Source organism: Ovis canadensis, chromosome X (assembly GCF_042477335.2).
Source record: "Ovis canadensis isolate MfBH-ARS-UI-01 breed Bighorn chromosome X, ARS-UI_OviCan_v2, whole genome shotgun sequence".
NCBI classification, from domain to species: Eukaryota; Metazoa; Chordata; class Mammalia; order Artiodactyla; family Bovidae; genus Ovis; species Ovis canadensis.
Genome location: NC_091727.1, coordinates 105,615,074 through 105,633,386, shown reverse-complemented (window position 1 = coordinate 105,633,386; position 18,313 = coordinate 105,615,074). Strand labels below are relative to the sequence as shown.

General features: G+C 38.0%; 1 protein-coding gene across 44 annotated transcripts in view; it reads right to left on the bottom strand.

The window, feature by feature from the left end:
• ENOX2 (ecto-NOX disulfide-thiol exchanger 2) overlaps positions 1 to 18,313 on the bottom strand; it is a 284,254-nt gene that overhangs the window by 191,845 nt on the left and 74,096 nt on the right. The gene's annotated exons all lie outside the window — the stretch shown is intronic.

The following is an 18,313-nucleotide window of genomic DNA, read 5'->3' as shown; positions in this document are numbered from 1 at the left end:
TATCTGTTGCTGCTTCCCAGATATCTTCTAGCAAGCTATACTTTTTTAAATGGTTACTTCTGCCCTTCAGCACAGTGGTGAACTGCATCAGCAAATGTACTGTCTCATCTGACTTCTCAAATGTACTTCTCATCTGAGAAGTAGATGCTTATACACAAGAATGTAGATACATTTGAAAAAGCTGCCAAATCAGGAACATGACTGCTGTCACTAAATAGATACTTGATTTTCTTATATTAACATAATAACTCACATTCAGAGACTGCTATTAACTTTTCAACTCTCCATCATATCCACCTCAAAGTTACCTTGTGAGGTGACCAGAGAAGGTATGACTGATTATACAGTTAACGTTTGAAAATCTAAAGCTAAGAGAGGCTAGGTGATTTATTTCAAGTTTCACAGCAAGCCAGTGGCAGAGTTGGGTCTCCCAACTACCACTCCAGGGATCAGGCTGTTTGTGTTCCTTGTGATCAGGAGAGTTGTAATTTTAAGAATTTCTAGGAGTTGTGAAAAACCAACCAATTATCTCAGTTTGTACCATTGCCTACTTAGTTATTTAGAAATGATTTCCTAGGAATAAGAAGTGAGGAAAACCAGCATGGTAAACAGGCAATTCTGAACAGGAAACTTCCTTCAAGCAGACTGAGCCTTAATTGCAATGCTTCCAAACTGAACATTAATTAAGCCCAAAAAGGTAGGGTTTAAATAAACAAAAACATTGGTACACATATTTTCTCTGTATTAGAAATCGTTTTAGTTCTGCAAGGATGGAGTAAGTCATGCCATGATACATCTTTTACTCACAAAAATGAAGATTGTGAGGAGCTGATACCACTCACAAGGCATATTTGTGTTTTCTAGGCTTCCTCTAAAATATAAGAATATTGGCTTCACATATATTTGACATAAAACATTTTTTGTTGGACCATATATAATATTTTAAGGTCAAGAGTTTATATTTTAAAAAAACGAAGGTCTTCCTACTTCTATTATCATTTGTTATTTAATTCTTCAAAATAGATTTGCCCAACACATTGGTTTTAAAATATTTTATTAAGCAATATATATATATATACACACACACACATACACACACACACACACATATAAAACAATATATATTTTCTCCAAAGAATAGCAAGGAGAGAAAAGAAAGCCTTCCTCAGTGATCAATGCAAAGAAATAGAGGAAAACAATAGAATGGGAATGGAAAAGAAAAGAGATCTCTTCAAGAAAATCAAAGATACCAAGGGAACATTTCATACAAAGATGGGCTCAATAAAGGACAGAAATGGTCTGGACCTAACAGAAGCAGAAGACGTTAAGAAGAGGTGGCAAGAATACACAGAAGAACTATACAAAAAAAGACCTTCATGACCCAGATAACCATGATGGTGTGATCACTCAGCTAGAGCCAGACATCCTGAAATGAGAAGTCAAATGGGCCTTAGGAAGCATCACTACAAACAAAGCTAGAGGAAGTGATGGAATCCCAGTTGAGCTATTTTAAATCCTAAAAGATAATGCTGTGAAAGTGCTTCACTCAATACGCCAACCAATTTGGAAAAGTCAGCAGTGGCCACAGGACTAGAAAAGGTCAGTTTTCTTTCCAATCCCAAAGAAAGGCAATGCCACAATTAAAATAAATAAATTTATATTAAAAAATAAAATAAATTAATTTAAAAAAAGAAAGGCAATGCCAAAGAATGTTCAAACTACCACACAGTAGCAGTCATCTCACATGCTGGCAAAGTAATGTCAAAATTCTCCAAGTGAGGCTTCAATAGTACATGAACTGTGAACTTGCAGATGTTCAAGCTGGATTTAGAAAAGGTAGAGGAATCAGAGATCAAATTGCCAACATCTGCTGGCATCGAGAAAGCAAGAGAGTTCCAGAAAAATATCTATTTCTGCTTTATTAACTACATCAAAGCCTTTGACTGTGTGGATCACAACGAACTGGAAAATTCTTCAAGAGATGGGAATACCAGACCACCTGACCTGCCTCCTGAGAAATCTGTATGCAGGTCAAGAAGCAACATTTGGAATTGGACATGGAACAACAGACTGGTTCCAAATCAGGAAACGAGTACGTCAAGGCTGTATATTGTCACCTTGCTTATTTAACTTATATGCAGAGTACATCATGTGAAATGCCAGGCAGGATGAAGCACGAGCTGGAATCAAGATTGCTGGGAAAAATATCAATAACCTCAGAAATGCAGATGACACAACCCTTATGTCAGAAAGCAAAGAAGATCTAGTGAGCCTCTTGATGAAAGTAAAAGAGGAGAGTGAAAAAGCTGGCTTTAGATCAACATTCAGAAAATGAAGATCATGGCATCTGGTCCCATCACTTCACGGCAAATAGATGGGAAAACATGGAAACAGTGAGAGACGTTATTTTCTTGGGCTCCAAAATCACTGCAGATGGTGACTGTAGCCATGAAATTAAAAGACACTTGCTCCTTGAAAAGCTATGACCACCCTAGACAGCATATTAAAAAGCAGAGACGTTACTTTGCCGACAATGGTCCATCTAGTCAAAGCTACGGTTTTTTCCAGTAGTCAGGTATAGATGTGAGAGTTGGACTATAAAGAAAGTTGAGCACCAAAGAATCGATGCTTTTGAACTGTGGTGTTGGAGAAGACTCTTGAGAGTCTTCAAGGAGATCAAACCAGTCAATCCTAAAGGAAATCAGTCCTGAATATTCATTGGAAGGACTGATGCTGAAGCGGAAACTCCAATACTTTGGCCACCTGATGCGAAGAACTGACTCATTAGAAAAGACCCTGATGCTGAGAAAGATTAAAGTCAGGAGGAGAAGTGGATGACAGAGGATGAGATGGTTGGATGGCACCACCGATTTGATGAACATGAGTTTGAGGACAGGGAAGCCTCGTGTGCTGCAGTCCTTGGGGTCACAAAGTGTTGGACACAACTGAGCGACTGAACTGAATTGATCAAGCAAAATTACATTTTTTTCATCTTTCTGATCCTTTTCTTTTCGAAGATTACATAAGACTTCATAACTGTTTTTTCTAAGTCTCTGACTTCTTTCTCCCTCACCGTAGGTAAACCACAAGCTATGTTACACACATACATTTTAAAAATAAATGTCACTTTAAAGGCTTTCTGGACCACCACAAAGGATAGCCAATTTACCCATGATGAAAACCCTTTGCATTTCAAAAATATGTATTACAATAACATGATTATATCTCTAATTCATAAATAAGCCAGAAAATGACACATGTGGCTTTATTACCAACCCCAAATAATTAGTCTGGGGGCTAGGAAATGAATGAAATGGAACACAGACCAGACATCCTAGGAAAGGGGATTACAGATAGGAGCTGGGAGGTCAAACAGCTATGTTAGTGTTAATGAATACATTTGGAACAATGAAAAATGCTGACTACTACCACCACCAAAAAAACCATGACATATTATTGTAAATGTCACATTAAATTATTTAATCTACCCTTTCCCAGGGACCAACAGACATTTTGCTTGGTATAGTATATTTTTCCAGCCTAATACAGCGATAAAGGGGGTCTGAAAAACAGAACTTTCATAACTTTAAGGGTTGATTTCTTCACTTATTTTGCCCTCCCCTCCACCAAAGCTATATAATTAGTTCACCTTTTTGCAAGGGCAAGAGGTTGTGAAGAAAAATGAAATTCACATAGACATCAAACGTCTCATTTTGGCCCATGGTTTCTGTCTCCTTCCCCATCAGAATCTTTACCAGAGCATTAACAGCTAGCAAAATTTTCTGCTGAAAGTACAGTTTTTCCATTTCTTCCCTGCCCACCCTCTGGTAAAAACCAGAACTAAAGAGCAAAATGGAAAATAAAATGAGCAAGGGTATGGATAACCCACAAACCAGATAATGGGCTCCTGAGTAATCAAGATTTGACTTAAACCTCCATTATTTCTTACTTAAACTTATCAGACTATACTTTTCTTTAGCACCTTAACCACAGAATTGCAGTATATCTCTTAAGTCCTTGTTTGGAGGAATAGGAGTGGGGCATGATGGTCAAAATTTGTTAACAGCATCTCTTGACACTCCCTCTATTATTTTCCTTGTCTCTGGCAGCCAAAGGTGATGCTAACTTTGATAGGAGTGTTGAACACTATGAAAGATGGTTGGCAACTGGAGTAGTACTTCTCATGCCCGTAAGCAAGGATGAGTTGATTCATTAAAAATCAACATTCCAGGAACCTCTGTATGTTGATATATAGGCTAATTGCCTTTTAGGAATTAAGAATGAGATTTCCCTTTCAATGTGTACACCAAACTTCAGCTGTGGGGAATATGTTTCTTTGCATTTACCTACAATGCTTCTCTTTGATTCTGCTTTATAGCTTTTTCCCCCTTCTTTAACTTCATATTCCTTAATGTGGTGGGGCCTCTGCATAAAAATACTATTCATGCCCTGCCACTAAGTAGTTGATTTCATCTTGGAATTCATATCAATCTATGACAGGCTTCCTGTTAGAGCTACTCTACACAGATCCAGATTCATTTTTCAGCTCCATGTTCTCAAACCTGCTATCTTCCCTGCTACATAAATCATTACTATCTCAATTCCCAGAGATCTCACACTTTCTAGTAAAACTGCCTTTCCACTACAATGATGGTTTCAAGGTACCTTTGGACTTCAAAACTGCTTTTCCATATTCTCGAAAACATGATTTCTACAAATAATATCATCAATAAAGGGAAAACAGTAACCATGTCTTGAAGACATTTAAGCTGAATGTGGTGGAAGGGCAAGAGAAAATAGTCCAGAATTTCTTAAGTTATAAAAAGATAGCTTCCTAGGGAAGATGGCTGAGATGGCATCAGTAACTAAATATTCCTTCTGACCATACCAACACTATTAGCACCTTTTTCCTACCATGGATGTCTATTTCATGCTCTACTTGCACTCCTTTTTGTTTCATAATGGTTTCCAGGTCATGTTGTATAAGCACAGTTTCTTTCTCCTTAGTAGATGGCATCTTATCTGCTCACCATGCCCCTATCCCCTGCACCGGTATGCATATACACGCTCACACACTGTAGTATATTATACCGCACTGCATACTCCATAAACACTCAATACAGGCCTGGTGACATATTTTATAACAGTTCTCTGGATATCTGTCCCTAATAACAACTCATTCTCTTTCTACCACTCCTTGTTCTTACTTCCTTAGAGAAATGGAACGGAGGTAGACATAGTGAATGGAGTTACTTCACTTAGGGAGCAATGCCGATGTCAAAACCCAAAGCAGAGTTCTATTTTGTGATGACAGTTATTGTTCCTGCTTGTAGTTGAAGGGGGAGAGAGGAAACAAAATTGGAAATATTTATTCTCAAAGCTTTACTGTAAATAAATATGCAATTTTATCAGAAACAAGCGATCCATAATTGCCATGCCTAAACTGCAATGATATACTTAACTGGTAGAGTTCACACAGACATACTGGCATCTGTGCAATTCCTTTTATTAGAATGAGCAAGGTGCAGTTTGGGGGTGTATCATCATTTAAATGAAGGGCGCTATGGGGTATAGCAGAGAAAATCAGCAATATTCTTGCTCTAGTATACAAGGTTTGGCTCACATTTAACCTCTGCTCAGGGAAGAGGAAAAATCTACAACCTGTCATGCCAGCAGCCTATTGTCACGCTTTCTTTCTTCATTCTAACCTTCTTACTGTTATGGAACACCACCACTATTAACACTACCATTGTGTGAATGAGTAGGGAATTGCCAACTCTGATTTACCAAAAAAATATCTTCCACTTAACAGATTCAAATAAATTGAACATCATGTACAAACTAAACAAAAGTAATTAACAACACATGAATAAGGAATATATAATTGCATAAATATTTCTATAAATTCCTGTGACAATGAAGAGCAATGAGTGGTCTACAGAATGTTAAAACATTGACAATGCATCATAAGAATTTTTTAAGGAGTTTTCCCAAATCAGCAAGGGGTACCACAATGTACCTTTATCATTAGTAGAGCTTAAGTTCTGCGTCTAGAATTACCAGTGACTCACTAAGAGACTGAAAAACTCATTGAACTAGAACTCCTGTTCACGATTTTTATTCTGAAATATCCCAATGGGGTTCAAGGACTGAAAGAACTTCATTAATTAAAATCCTACACACAGAGTCCAAGAAAAAAATTACCAACAGTAAGTAGTGCTTTACAGTTTACAAAGGTGAAAAAAGTGAAAAGTGAAAGTGAAGTTGCTCAGTCGTGTCCGACTCTTTGCAACCCCATGGACTGTAGCCTACCAGGCTTCTCCATCAATGGGCTTTTCCAGGCAAGAGTACTGGAGTGGGTTGCCATTTCCTTATTTCACATCATTCCATACTGAACTTTTATAACTCTAGGGGTTGGAGTAGGTATGTTGTTGTTTAGTCACCTAGTCATGTCTCACACTTAGCAACTCCATGGACTATAGCCCACCAGTCTCCTCTGTCCATGGGATTTCCTAGGCAAGGATCCTGGAGTGGGTTGCCATTTACTTCTCCAGGAGAACTTTCTGACCAGGGATTGAACCCCGTCTCCTGCACTGGCAGGTAGATTCTTCACCACTGAACCTCTAGAGAAGCCCTGGAGTAGGTATAGCAGGTAGTATTATTACTTTAAAAAATGAGAAAACTGGGGTATAAGGAGATTAATTTGCCCAATGAAGCTTATAAGGGGTTAAACTGGTCTGAAGCCTGCAAATTTAGTATTCTAGCACCTAACACAGTGCCTGACATATGAGTACTCAATTAATATTTGTTAATTGACTGACTGAATGAATATATCACATTACCTCCCCTAACTACATTTACTCATTTGCAAATAGTCCAATAGTAACATTCCAGAGTAGTTGATGAGGCCTTTTATTTTCAAGTAGGAAGCAAAAAGCCACTGCGACAGTAACGAAGACCAGTGCAGCCAATAAATAAATAAATATGTTTTTAAGCCACCGTGAAGATTAATGCAACCATGTATTTTCATAGCATAAGGTTTGTGAGCTGAAAGAATAAGATAATCTGTGTCCAGCTACTGTGCAGTTTGGAATAGAGCTGGTGAAAACTTTGTGGAATCTTTAAAAAATGATGAATGGATTATCATTATTGTTTTGTGAGGTAGGGACTGAGTGGGAAAAGTAAACTTTGGAAAGGCACTGGAGGTCCCAATATGAAAGTAAACAATGCCTCTTACTTGTTAGGCCTTCCATTCTCTCACAGTCAGAGAAAAGAAGTTTTAAACTTGGCAGGGACTTTGGCAGTCACCTGATCTAACTCCATTCCCGTCTTCCATTTTGCTGAGAACTCGAGGGTAGCTGGAAGCATACTTCATGGCTCTTTAAGGGGAAATCCAGGACTAGACTCCAGTTTCCTTACTGACATAACTCCTCATAGGAGCATTTGGGATTCATATTCTCTCTATAGGTGACATCTAAAGAAATTTTCTATCATCTAAAGCCCTTCCCTAACTAAAGTGATCATTGTATTATCTCTACTTGGGAATATATGGTTCCCTTAGAGTACAGCCTAGGTGTCAACAGATTGTATTATAGATGAATGCTTCCCTGACCATCCCAGAAGATCAGAGTGGTGTGGTAGAAGAACAAAGGCTCTTGAGTCAAACTATCTAGCATAACAAACCTGCCTCACCACTTATTGACAATGTAAGTTTGGGTAAGATAATTAAAGCATCAGATAATTAAAACGGAGCCGATTATACAGAGTGAAGTAAGCCAGAAAGAAAAACACCAATACAGTATACTAACACATATATATGGAATGTAGAAAGATGGTAATGATAACCCTGTATGCGAGACAGCACAAGAGAGACAGATGTATAGAATGGACTTTTGGACTCTGTGGGAGAGGGAGAGGGTGGGATGATTTGGGAGAATGGCATTGAAACATGTATAATATCATGTAAGAAACGAATTGCCAGTCTAGGTTCGATACAGGATACAGGATGCTTGGGGCTGGTGCACTGGGATGACTCAGAGAGATGATATGGGGAGGGTGGTGGGAGGGGGGTTCAGGATTGGGAACTCGTGTATACCCGTGGCGGATTCATGTCAATGTATGGCAGAACCAATACAGTATTGTAAAGTAAAAAATTAAAATTAAATTAAATTAAAAAAAAGAAAACCAGAGGAAAACAAAACAAACAAACAAACAAAAAACCACGACTGCCTGAACGTCAGTTTCTTTATCTGTAAATGAAGGTATTGTCTACTTCAGAGAACTTTTGAGATAATCAAGTAAAGCATAGTCAACAGAAGATCTGATATACATCAAAACACTCAAGAAAAATGAGTACCTTTTACTCACTCTTTCTTACTTGCAGTTATCCAAAGGATCTGAGTTAACACTGGCCTCAGTGAGACTTGGATAACTTTCCTTTCATTCAATTAACAGACATTTATTGAGCAATTATTACACACTAGGCTCTGAAAATACAAGGAAGAAAACATAAAAATCCAGCCCTCATGAAGCTCACATTCTAGTAGTGGATACAGAAAATAAAATCAATAAGTAAAACATATTGTATATAAAACAGTGATAAATGCCTCATTCAAATACAGGAAGTAAATTACATTAGGTCTATTAGCAAAAGCTTCGACCTACTCATTTTCTAGAAGACACTTGGCGTTTTGTCTTCTCCACTCTTTTGAAGAACTAGGACACACACAAAAGCTAAGATTTCTTTACATAGCCCCTTCTAATCTTGAGATGTGAAGATAAATGAGATAGAAGATGGGTGAGTGAGTTGTATATGTGAACAGGTTAGAAAATATTTCTGGTTTAGTGAATTAGTAGGAGAGCAGGTTCCAATATTTAGCCATAAAGATGGAATAAATAAGCAAACAAAAATACACACAAAGCACCACCATTTGATTTTTAAAAGGGCATATGCAGTTTAGGAAAGAAATTTTAAAAGTTATAACACCTGCAAAGCTCTCAGATCTGTTACTCATTGTAACAAGAAAGCAGACCCCAAACTTTGGCAAAAATTATTTTGGTTGGATAGAAAATAGCCTAACAAGACTTGAAAAAGCCTTCTGGGAATAACCCTATAACATAAGGACCTCTCCTTAATTTGTATTATCCAAGTGCAGTTTCTATTGCTTTACTGAGCTATGGAATGTAGAACTGGAGACTAAACTAGCAATTTCCTATCTCTCTTAGTATACCATAGAATGCACATTTATGACGGGCTCCTAATTACCTTAGTGTGTGATACAAAGATCAATAGGTTTTTAGTTGTTTTTAATTATCTAAGGCTGATCAATATTTTCTTCAAAATCCTCTGACTTGGAAGTGAGTTCCTGTTAAGTTCCAACTGACCAACAAGAAATGGTGATAAAGGTGACAAAAGGAGCAAGTGATACTATTCATGAGTTTTCTTAAGTGTATTAATAAAGACGTATTGCTTTAGCTACCCAAAGATATCAGAAAATTACAATTTGTTTCATCTCTGTTGAAGCTGCACTATCTATTCCATTACAGAGGAGGAGCTGATTTATGTGCAGCTGTTGAAAACACAGTGAACCAGTCACCACAATTTTAACAAGTGTTGGTGCTGGAATACCCACTTCAGACAGCATCTATAACGCTGTCATGGAGAAAGTTTACAGTACACTACCTAAAGTAATGATGCTAGCTCCACATTTGCCAAGATTGGTGTCACTTCTATAGTACAAGGTTCCACTGGGGTGGCAATGAAAATTTGCTCTTTCATGGTCTTTTAAACAAGGCCAAGGCGTATGTCCTAGAATGCTGTTTTTTGTTCTCTTCTTATAATCTAAGCTCTATAGCAATTAGACTGGGCTGATACGAAGTTTGTTTTGGTTGTCCACAAATAAGTCACTCTTTGCATGTAGCTTCCTCTTCTCATTCTTTATATATTATAATTGTGGGTAGAACAATTTACAAGGAAGATAACAGTTACCATTAGGAAAGGGGTATATCTTTATGACAAGTGAATATAAAGTTTCCACCCACAAGGTTAGAGAATGTGTGTAGTGTTGTGTGTCTTTGTTTGGGGAACCTGCACAACAGTTGTAAACAAGTAGCCATAAAGCAATGTGCTGAGTATAAACAAAGTGCTCAAAAACACAGCGACTGATTCTTCAGTGACCTGTTTAATAAGTCAACTTTGAGCTGATTCTTAAAGAATACATAAAGCAGATGTGGGGGAGGAAAAATAGAGCAGCGTATTTTAGGCAAAAGGGATCTCTGGAGCAAGGACACAGAGATTGTGAAAGTAAATTCAAGGAGAAGTTAGTGGTCTGTGAGGCTTGAATCTAATGTAAAAGGGTGCTGAGGAGCAGAGCAGCCATGCCTGTCCTTTTATTTTGCTATGAGACTTGAATGGCATCTGATCTCCTGCATAGTTTTATTTGCATCACCTAGAAGGCCTATAGAAGAATATCACCCACACTAAGATTTTCAAATGAAACTGGGCTACTGGAAGATAGATGAAGGGGCAGGGAAAATGCAAACTGAGAGATAATCAGGAAATATAAATTGAAGAATGAAAAGTAGAGAAATGATTTAAGGATGCTCACCTCAAACACACTGGAGACAGTACTGGGGTGTGGCAGTACATCTTAGGGATATAATAGTTATTTCTGAGCCACAATTTGGGCCTACAATATTAAAAGCAAAATCACAGTTTTAAAAAGTCATCTAGTGGTGGCTTTGACTGCAAATCAGTGGGTAGTTTTCACATGGAACTGGAGTGCCAAAGGCAGTCATTTGCCAACAGAGATCAGTAGCTGTGATAAGGGTCATGTTTAAATACCAAGGGCAGTGCTTTGTAAGTCAGATTCTGCTGATGGATTCATTTGACCAAGATCCACGTTTGACCAGTTCACCTCTACATGTAGACCTTCTGTTCTTTATTAAAGCAAAAACATTTTTTCTGACTTTCAGAACACAGGACACTGATGGCTCTGGTGTTACAGAGTAGTATTGAGGGTTTCCCTCCAAATGCACCTCACTATCTTCACTCCTTCTTCCCTTCTGATCTAATACAATTTATCTTCTTTCTTAATTCTTGTCTCCTCTCTTAGCTTAGGTCTTCCAAGAACATCTACAAGAGTTGTTTTAGCACATTTGATGACCTCCTTCTCCCCACAAAGGTTCAAAAGGGAGTACAGAGATATACTAGAAGACCTCCAAGAAATACAAGTGGAGTTCTTGAAAATCTGCATCATTTGAAATTGGGAAAATTCTTAATAAACATTCAAAATCACTAGAACACATGCAAACCATTCCTTATTTCCACGTGCCATAGAATTTTAGAGCTGGAATGGGCTGGAGAGATCACATAATTCAATTTCCTCACTTTATATATGAAAAAAATTAGAGAGGTGAAATGACTTGTCCAAGGAATACAGTTATTGATAAATGAAGGAACTAACACTTAGATTTCCTGGGAAATTACTGTTTTTCAAGGCTGAAAAGACAAGTGCTGAATTATTTATTTACTTTTTAATTATGGCCAAAAAAATCCTGTGTAACATGAGATCCATACATGACCACTGGAAAAACCATAGCCTTGACTAGACAGACCTTTGTTGGCAAAGTAATGTCTCTGTTTTTCAATATGCTATCTAGGTTGGTCATAACTTTCCTTCCAAGGAGTAAGCGTCTTTTAATTTCATGGCTGCAGTCACCATCTGCAATGATTTTGGAGCCCGAAAAAATAAAGTCAGCCACTGTTTCCACTGTTTCCCCATCTATTTCCCATGAAGTGACAGGACCAGATGCCATGATCTTCGTTTTCTGAATGTTGAGCTTTAAGCCAACTTTTTCACTCTCCTCTTTCACTTTCATCAAGAGGCTTTTTACTTCCTCTTCACTTTCTGCCATAAGGGTGGTGTCATCTGCATATCTGAGGTTATTAATATTTCTCCTGGCAATCTTGATTCCAGCTTGTGCTTCTTCACTTTTCCAGTGGTCATGTATGGATGTGAGAGTTGGACTGTGAAGAAAGCTGAGGGCCGAAGAATTGAAGCTTTTGAACTGTGGTGTTGGAGAAGATGATTGAGAGTCCCTTGGACTGCTAGGAGATCCAACCAGTCCATTCTGAAGGAGATCAACCCTGGGATTTCTTTGGAAAGAATGATGCTAAAGCTGAAGCTCCAGTACTTTGGACACCTCATGCGAAGAGTTGACTCATTGGAAAAGACTCTGATGCTGGGAGGGATTGGGGCAGGAAGAGAAGGGGACAACAGAGGATGAGATGGCTGGATGGCATCACGGACTTGATGGACGTGAGTCTGAATGAACTCCGGGAGTTGGTGATGGACAGGGAGGCCTGGCGTGCTGCGATTCATGGGGTCACAAAGAGTTGGACACGACTGAGCGACTGAACTGAACTGAACTGAACATGAGATTGACCCTCGACAAATTTTCAAGTGTACACTGCAGTATTGTTATTTACTGTACAATATGCAAATCCTTATACAGCAGATCTCTAGAATTTTTTCATCTTGCATAACTTTGGTTTTTTTAATGGTCTGTTGAAGTTACATTTTTATTGATGGCAATGCCAGAGCTTCCTAGGTAACCTCTTAGGCTTATTTTATATGAAGTCATGTCAATATAATCTGGTGTCTTACTTCAAATTGGTTCATTTTAATTTAATAAGAAGGACTCCAGGTTGCATGGGAATGATACTCTGTTACACACAGTTTCATAAAGAATAGGACCTTGATACATTTTATCAAATTAAAATTTAAAAGTTCTGTTCAATGAGGCAGCATAAGCAAAGTTCCAAGACAAGCCTCAGACTGAGAGGTGATATTTACAAAGCACAAGGGATTCATATGCAGAATAGATAATCTTCTTCAAATTAGTAAGAAAAAGACTAACAACCAAATAGAATAACGGGCAGATGATATAAATAGGCAGTTCATAGAAGAAGGAACCCACGTGGCCAATAAACACACGGAAGGATATTAAACCTCAACTAGTAACAGAATGCTCAATAAAACAGTGAGACATCATTTCATATGCACAAAATTGGCAAAAATGCTTTAAATCAGACAATACTGAATGCTGGAAAATGTGAAGGAATAGGAACCCTCTTATACTACTTGGGGTAGTATAAAATACTTGTTATAGGTTGAACGTTTGTGTTTTTCCAAAATTTGTGTATTGAAGTCCTTACCCCCAATGTGTTGGTATTAGGAGGTGGAACCTTTGGGAGATAATAAAGTCATGAAGGTGGAACCCTCATGAATGGGATTGGTGTCCTTATAAAGAGACCCCAAAGAGTTCTCTAGCTCTCTTTTCTGCCATGTGAGGATACAAAAGTTGACAGTTTGTAACCTGGAAGAGGGCCCTTACCAGAACGTGACCATGCTGGCAGCCTGACAGCAGACTTCCAGTCTCTGCAACTGTGAGAAATAAATTCCTACTGTTTATAAGCCACCCAGTCTGTGATTCTTTGCTATAGCAGCCCGAGCTGTAAGATAGTGGTATCACAACTTGGAGAACAACTTGGCAATGTCTAGTAGATATGAAGATACACATGCTGTGGAACCCAGAAATGCCACTTCAAGGTAAAAAAACACAGACACAACAGACACATAAAATGATGTGCTTTGGAGTACTTTTTGTAATAGTGAAAAATGAGAAAAAAGAAAAGGTAAAAAGTCCATTGAAAAGGAAATGGATAAATATGTTGAGAAACAGTTGTTCATAAAATGAAACAGTCTATAGCTGCTAAACTGAATATGTATGTATATCAATATAGATAAGTCAGAAATATTGAGTGAAAAAAGTTGCTTAATGATATACGAAGTATGATATAAATATTATAAATATTGTTAACACAAAGCCTATGCCAACTGTGTTTCTAGATGCATACATGTTCACCTACTTCAGGAAAATAGTTCCTCTGAGGAGGAAAGAAGAAAATGTGAACACAGAGAGGTACAAAGTAAACTTCAACTGTATTCTTAAAGGATTGTTAACAAATATGGAAGAAATTTGGTAAGTCTGTATGGTGGGTATAACTATATACCAAGTTTTTCTCTATATTTGAAGCTTTTCATAATATAATACTTTCTGAAAGAATGGAGAAGTACATTTCCTTTAGAACTATTGATACTCACTTGTGAAAACTAAAGTTAGCCATATGGTATACATTAGGTCAATTCTGAACCCTGTTTTGTCACCTATCAGCTAATGCAGTTCAAATGCAGTTCAAATCGAGAGAGAGCTGGGCTTAGGGTCCCTTTTTATTTCAAATATAGTCTCACAAAGAGATAAGCATATGCAATTACACATCATAAACTTTCACCATATATATTGTCAAGTGCGCACCTGGATCACATTTTAAATCATTCATTTAACAATCATCCATATAACTTTAAACTTTAGCTGTCACCTTCCTTCCTAGACTTAAGCTCATAAGCCAAGAATCAGTCCTATTTTGATGAGTATAGTTTCCCCAGCAAAGCACAGTACCTGACACACAGTAGGAACTTGACAAATATCTGCTGAATATATTAATGAATGAATGGATGCATGCATAGCCACATATGTTAATGAGTTGATCAAATTCAACACAGTACAAAGTAACCATTTTTAAAAAGTATGTTAGATAATGGGCTTGCCAGGTGGTGCTAGTGGTAAAGAACCCGCCTGACAGTGCAGGAGACATAAGAGATACAGATTTGATCCCTGGGTGGGAAGATCCCCTGGAGAAGGGCATGGCAACCCACTCCAGTATTCTTGCCTGGAGAATCTCAAGGACAGAGGAGCCTGGTGGGCTACCGTCCATAGGGCTGCAAAGAGTCAGACATGACTGAAGCGACTGAGCATGCACACACACATATTAGATAATAACGTAACAGTTTGTGTGTATGTTTCTTTAAATGTGATGGTGATGGAGTGTATCATGTATATGTTTATGAAGAGGGAAGGACTTTCTAAAAACGCAAATACCTAAATATCTAAATAAAACACAATATGTAGATCTAAAAGATCATAATTTTTAGATTTATGTATTTATGCTCAAACTGTTTCCATCCAGGATTCATTCATTTGTACAACCTCTAAGGACAGATTATTTTTATTATTATTATTTTTTTATTATTATTATTTTCCTTAAGGGGAAATGGATTGAGAAGTGAAGTGAACTTGCCCAACTGCAAATGGTATCCCAATATCCGAGTTGATGCTGCAGCCACTAGAGCAGTGTATACTGGCAAGATTACAGTTATTATCACAGTCATCTTAGAGTGGGAGAAACAGATACAAGCAAGCATCTGAGATAGATAGAAAGCTCATAATTCATGCTCACTAATCTGCTTTGCAGGTAACTTCTGAATTCAAGTTATGTACTTAACCAGCACATACATACAAAGAGATATTAGGACTGGGAAAGAAGTTCACTTTGAGTTTTAAGTTGATAAAATTTTGCATTAACATTAGTCATTCCATTTAGTAGAAGAAATCAACAGACTGATTAGATGAAACACATTTAACGAGAATGACCAAGATTTCAGAAAGAATTAAATCTCAAATTATTATGAAATACAATTGATAAGAAAAAAGTTGAGTCTGATTAATCTTTTTAATTAATACCATGTGGAAAATCACATTGAGGTTAAAATATATTAATTGCACTCCTTTTCAAGGTTTATATGATCTAGTTAAATTACCATTACACAAAAGCACTGAAATAAGCTACTATTCTCCATGTTGCTTTCCCTTAAGAAAATCAGTAAGAATCAGTTGGGTGTTTTGAAACCCAGGAAGCAAAGTAGGTATTGCTCCCAAAGCAGTTCTGAGGGTCATCTATGAATAACATTTTATTACATTTTCAGCCTCACCTGATGCCTTTCCATCAAAGGGCTCAAGAACTTCATAGGAATGGCCGCTTCCATGGAGTTTGATCAATGGTGATCCATGGAAGTCACCTTTGTCCAGAAGTGAAAGGCAAAGGTGACCTCCTTAGACTGAGAGCAGAGGAGATCAGGCATACTCTGGTCCTGGGCTCTATTAACCCATTTTCAGTGGCAGATAATATTCAAACTCCAAAGGAAAACTTCAATGTTAAATGTATTCTATGTACTTACAACATTTATTGTAACAAATACCAATGTACACTTCTTTATTCTAACCCTTCTAGTTTCACCCCATCTCTAATGTACTTGCTTTTCCTTTTAAGTCTTCCTCTCTTAAAAGGCTACTTCTTTTTCTGTGCTCTAGGAAAATAATAAGGACAAAAGTTACTTAAACCTCAAGAGCTAATGTAAGAAGGTAAATATTAGGGCAGGGTGCCATAATTGTAATAATTCTTTTTATTAAATGCCCACTACATGCCACAGTGCCACCCTGTAGCAAAATGATGTACTTTAAATATGGTGATAGGTGGTATGCATGCCTGCAAACAGAAGAAATCCCAAGCTCTCATATCTTTTATGGCCAAAGGGATGATGTACAACTTGTTGGGATAATAATAATGGCTAACATTTATTAGGAGCACGGTATAGGCACTGTTCTAGGAGCTTCAAATGCATTGACTCATCTGATCCTTACAATAACCCTACTAAGTAAGATATGTAGTATTTTAATGCCCATTACAAGATGAAGAAACTGGAACTGAAAGGTGAAAGCATTCACTCAAGATCACACAACTGGGAAGTGGTGAGGCTAGAGTTCAAATCCAAGCAGTGGTTCTAGAATCTACATGTTTAACCACAACACTACATTAATGACAAATTGGTTGAGATTAGGAACTGTCCCAAGAGTTAAAAAAAATCACACAATTTTAGGGCTGGAATGAACCCTGAAGATTATTCAGTCCAACCTTCTTATCTTACTGATGAGAAAAGGGAGGCAGGGAAAGGTTACCCTACTGGACTACGGTCACACAGTTTGTAAGCAGCTTGAACTTGGATTACAGTGCAGGTCTTCTAAACCCTAGTCAAGTTTTCATTCAATTACATTATGCTCTCCCAAATACACTCAGATGGCAAACTACAAACAGAATTCAGTCATACTGTCTTTTCTGGGCCTGCCCCTGAGCTATTGAACAAGGCTAGAGAACATCCCCATAGCTGAGCTGACAGGCTTCACTTTCACTTAAAGGAACCATGATCACAAGCCTCAACTGAGTGCTCTTCATTGTGCAGCAATGCTACTTCTGCGTTAAGCTTGCTTTCCCACCCTTCAAAGTGACTATGATACATCTTTACCTCTCTCCTCAAACCTCCCCCATCTTCCCCACTCCTCTCTGCCCTTAGCTGATGATCTTGCCTCATATTGATGGAGAAAACAAAACTCATCAGGAAAAGCTGTCTTATGTTCCCACCACCAAATCTACAAACTGACCCACATTTTTATTTATAATCTGTCTCTGCTGTCCTTTTAAAGTAGTGTCCCTGAAGCCCATACTCTCTTGCCAGCTTATGGACTTTGCTCCTGCAGATATTCCTCTTCTGCAGTATCAGTTTTCCATTCTTACTGGAGGTCAGCTTTGATTTCTACTCTTTCAATGTCCTATATTTCTCAGCCATCGGTAAATCCTGCCTTTTGATTCTAACTTCAAAATACTTCTTGAATGTCTCCATTTCTCCTCATCTTTCTTAACATCATGTTTATCCAAGTTACCATTTCCTCTTACCTAGATTCCTGCAATTTAAAAAAAAAAGGCCTTCTAATAGGCTTTCCTGCTTCCATTCTTGCCCATCTTTAACTCATTCTCCACTGAACAGCCAAATTAGTCTTTATAAAATGTATTTTAAAATTCATGCTACTCCCACATATAGCCTTTCTATGGATTCCTACTGCTTTTAGCATAAAATCCAAAATTCTTGAGGTCTATAAACCCTGATGTGGCCCCTGTTTGCCTCTCCCAACTTCGTCTCTTGGCATGTTCCCTTTCACTCAACCACGCCAGCCCTCCCTCTGTTCCTACAACACACCCAGTTCTTTCTTGCCTCAAAGACCTGTGCTTACTGTCCTTGAGGTTCTTTATGTGACAGTTACCTTCTCATTTACCAGATCTCAGCCTGATATGTGTCTTTTCAGAGAAACTTCCCTTCCATGGTATCTATGTTGTTGTTTTTGGTTGTTTAGTCACTCCGTCATGTCCTACTCTTTTGCAACCTCACAGACTGTATATCCCACCGGGAGTGGGTTGCCATTCCCTTCTCGAGGGGATCTTCCCAACCCAGGAATTGAACCCAAGTCTCCTGCATTGCAGGCAGATTCTTTAGCATCTGAGCCACCAGGGAAGCCCTGATAT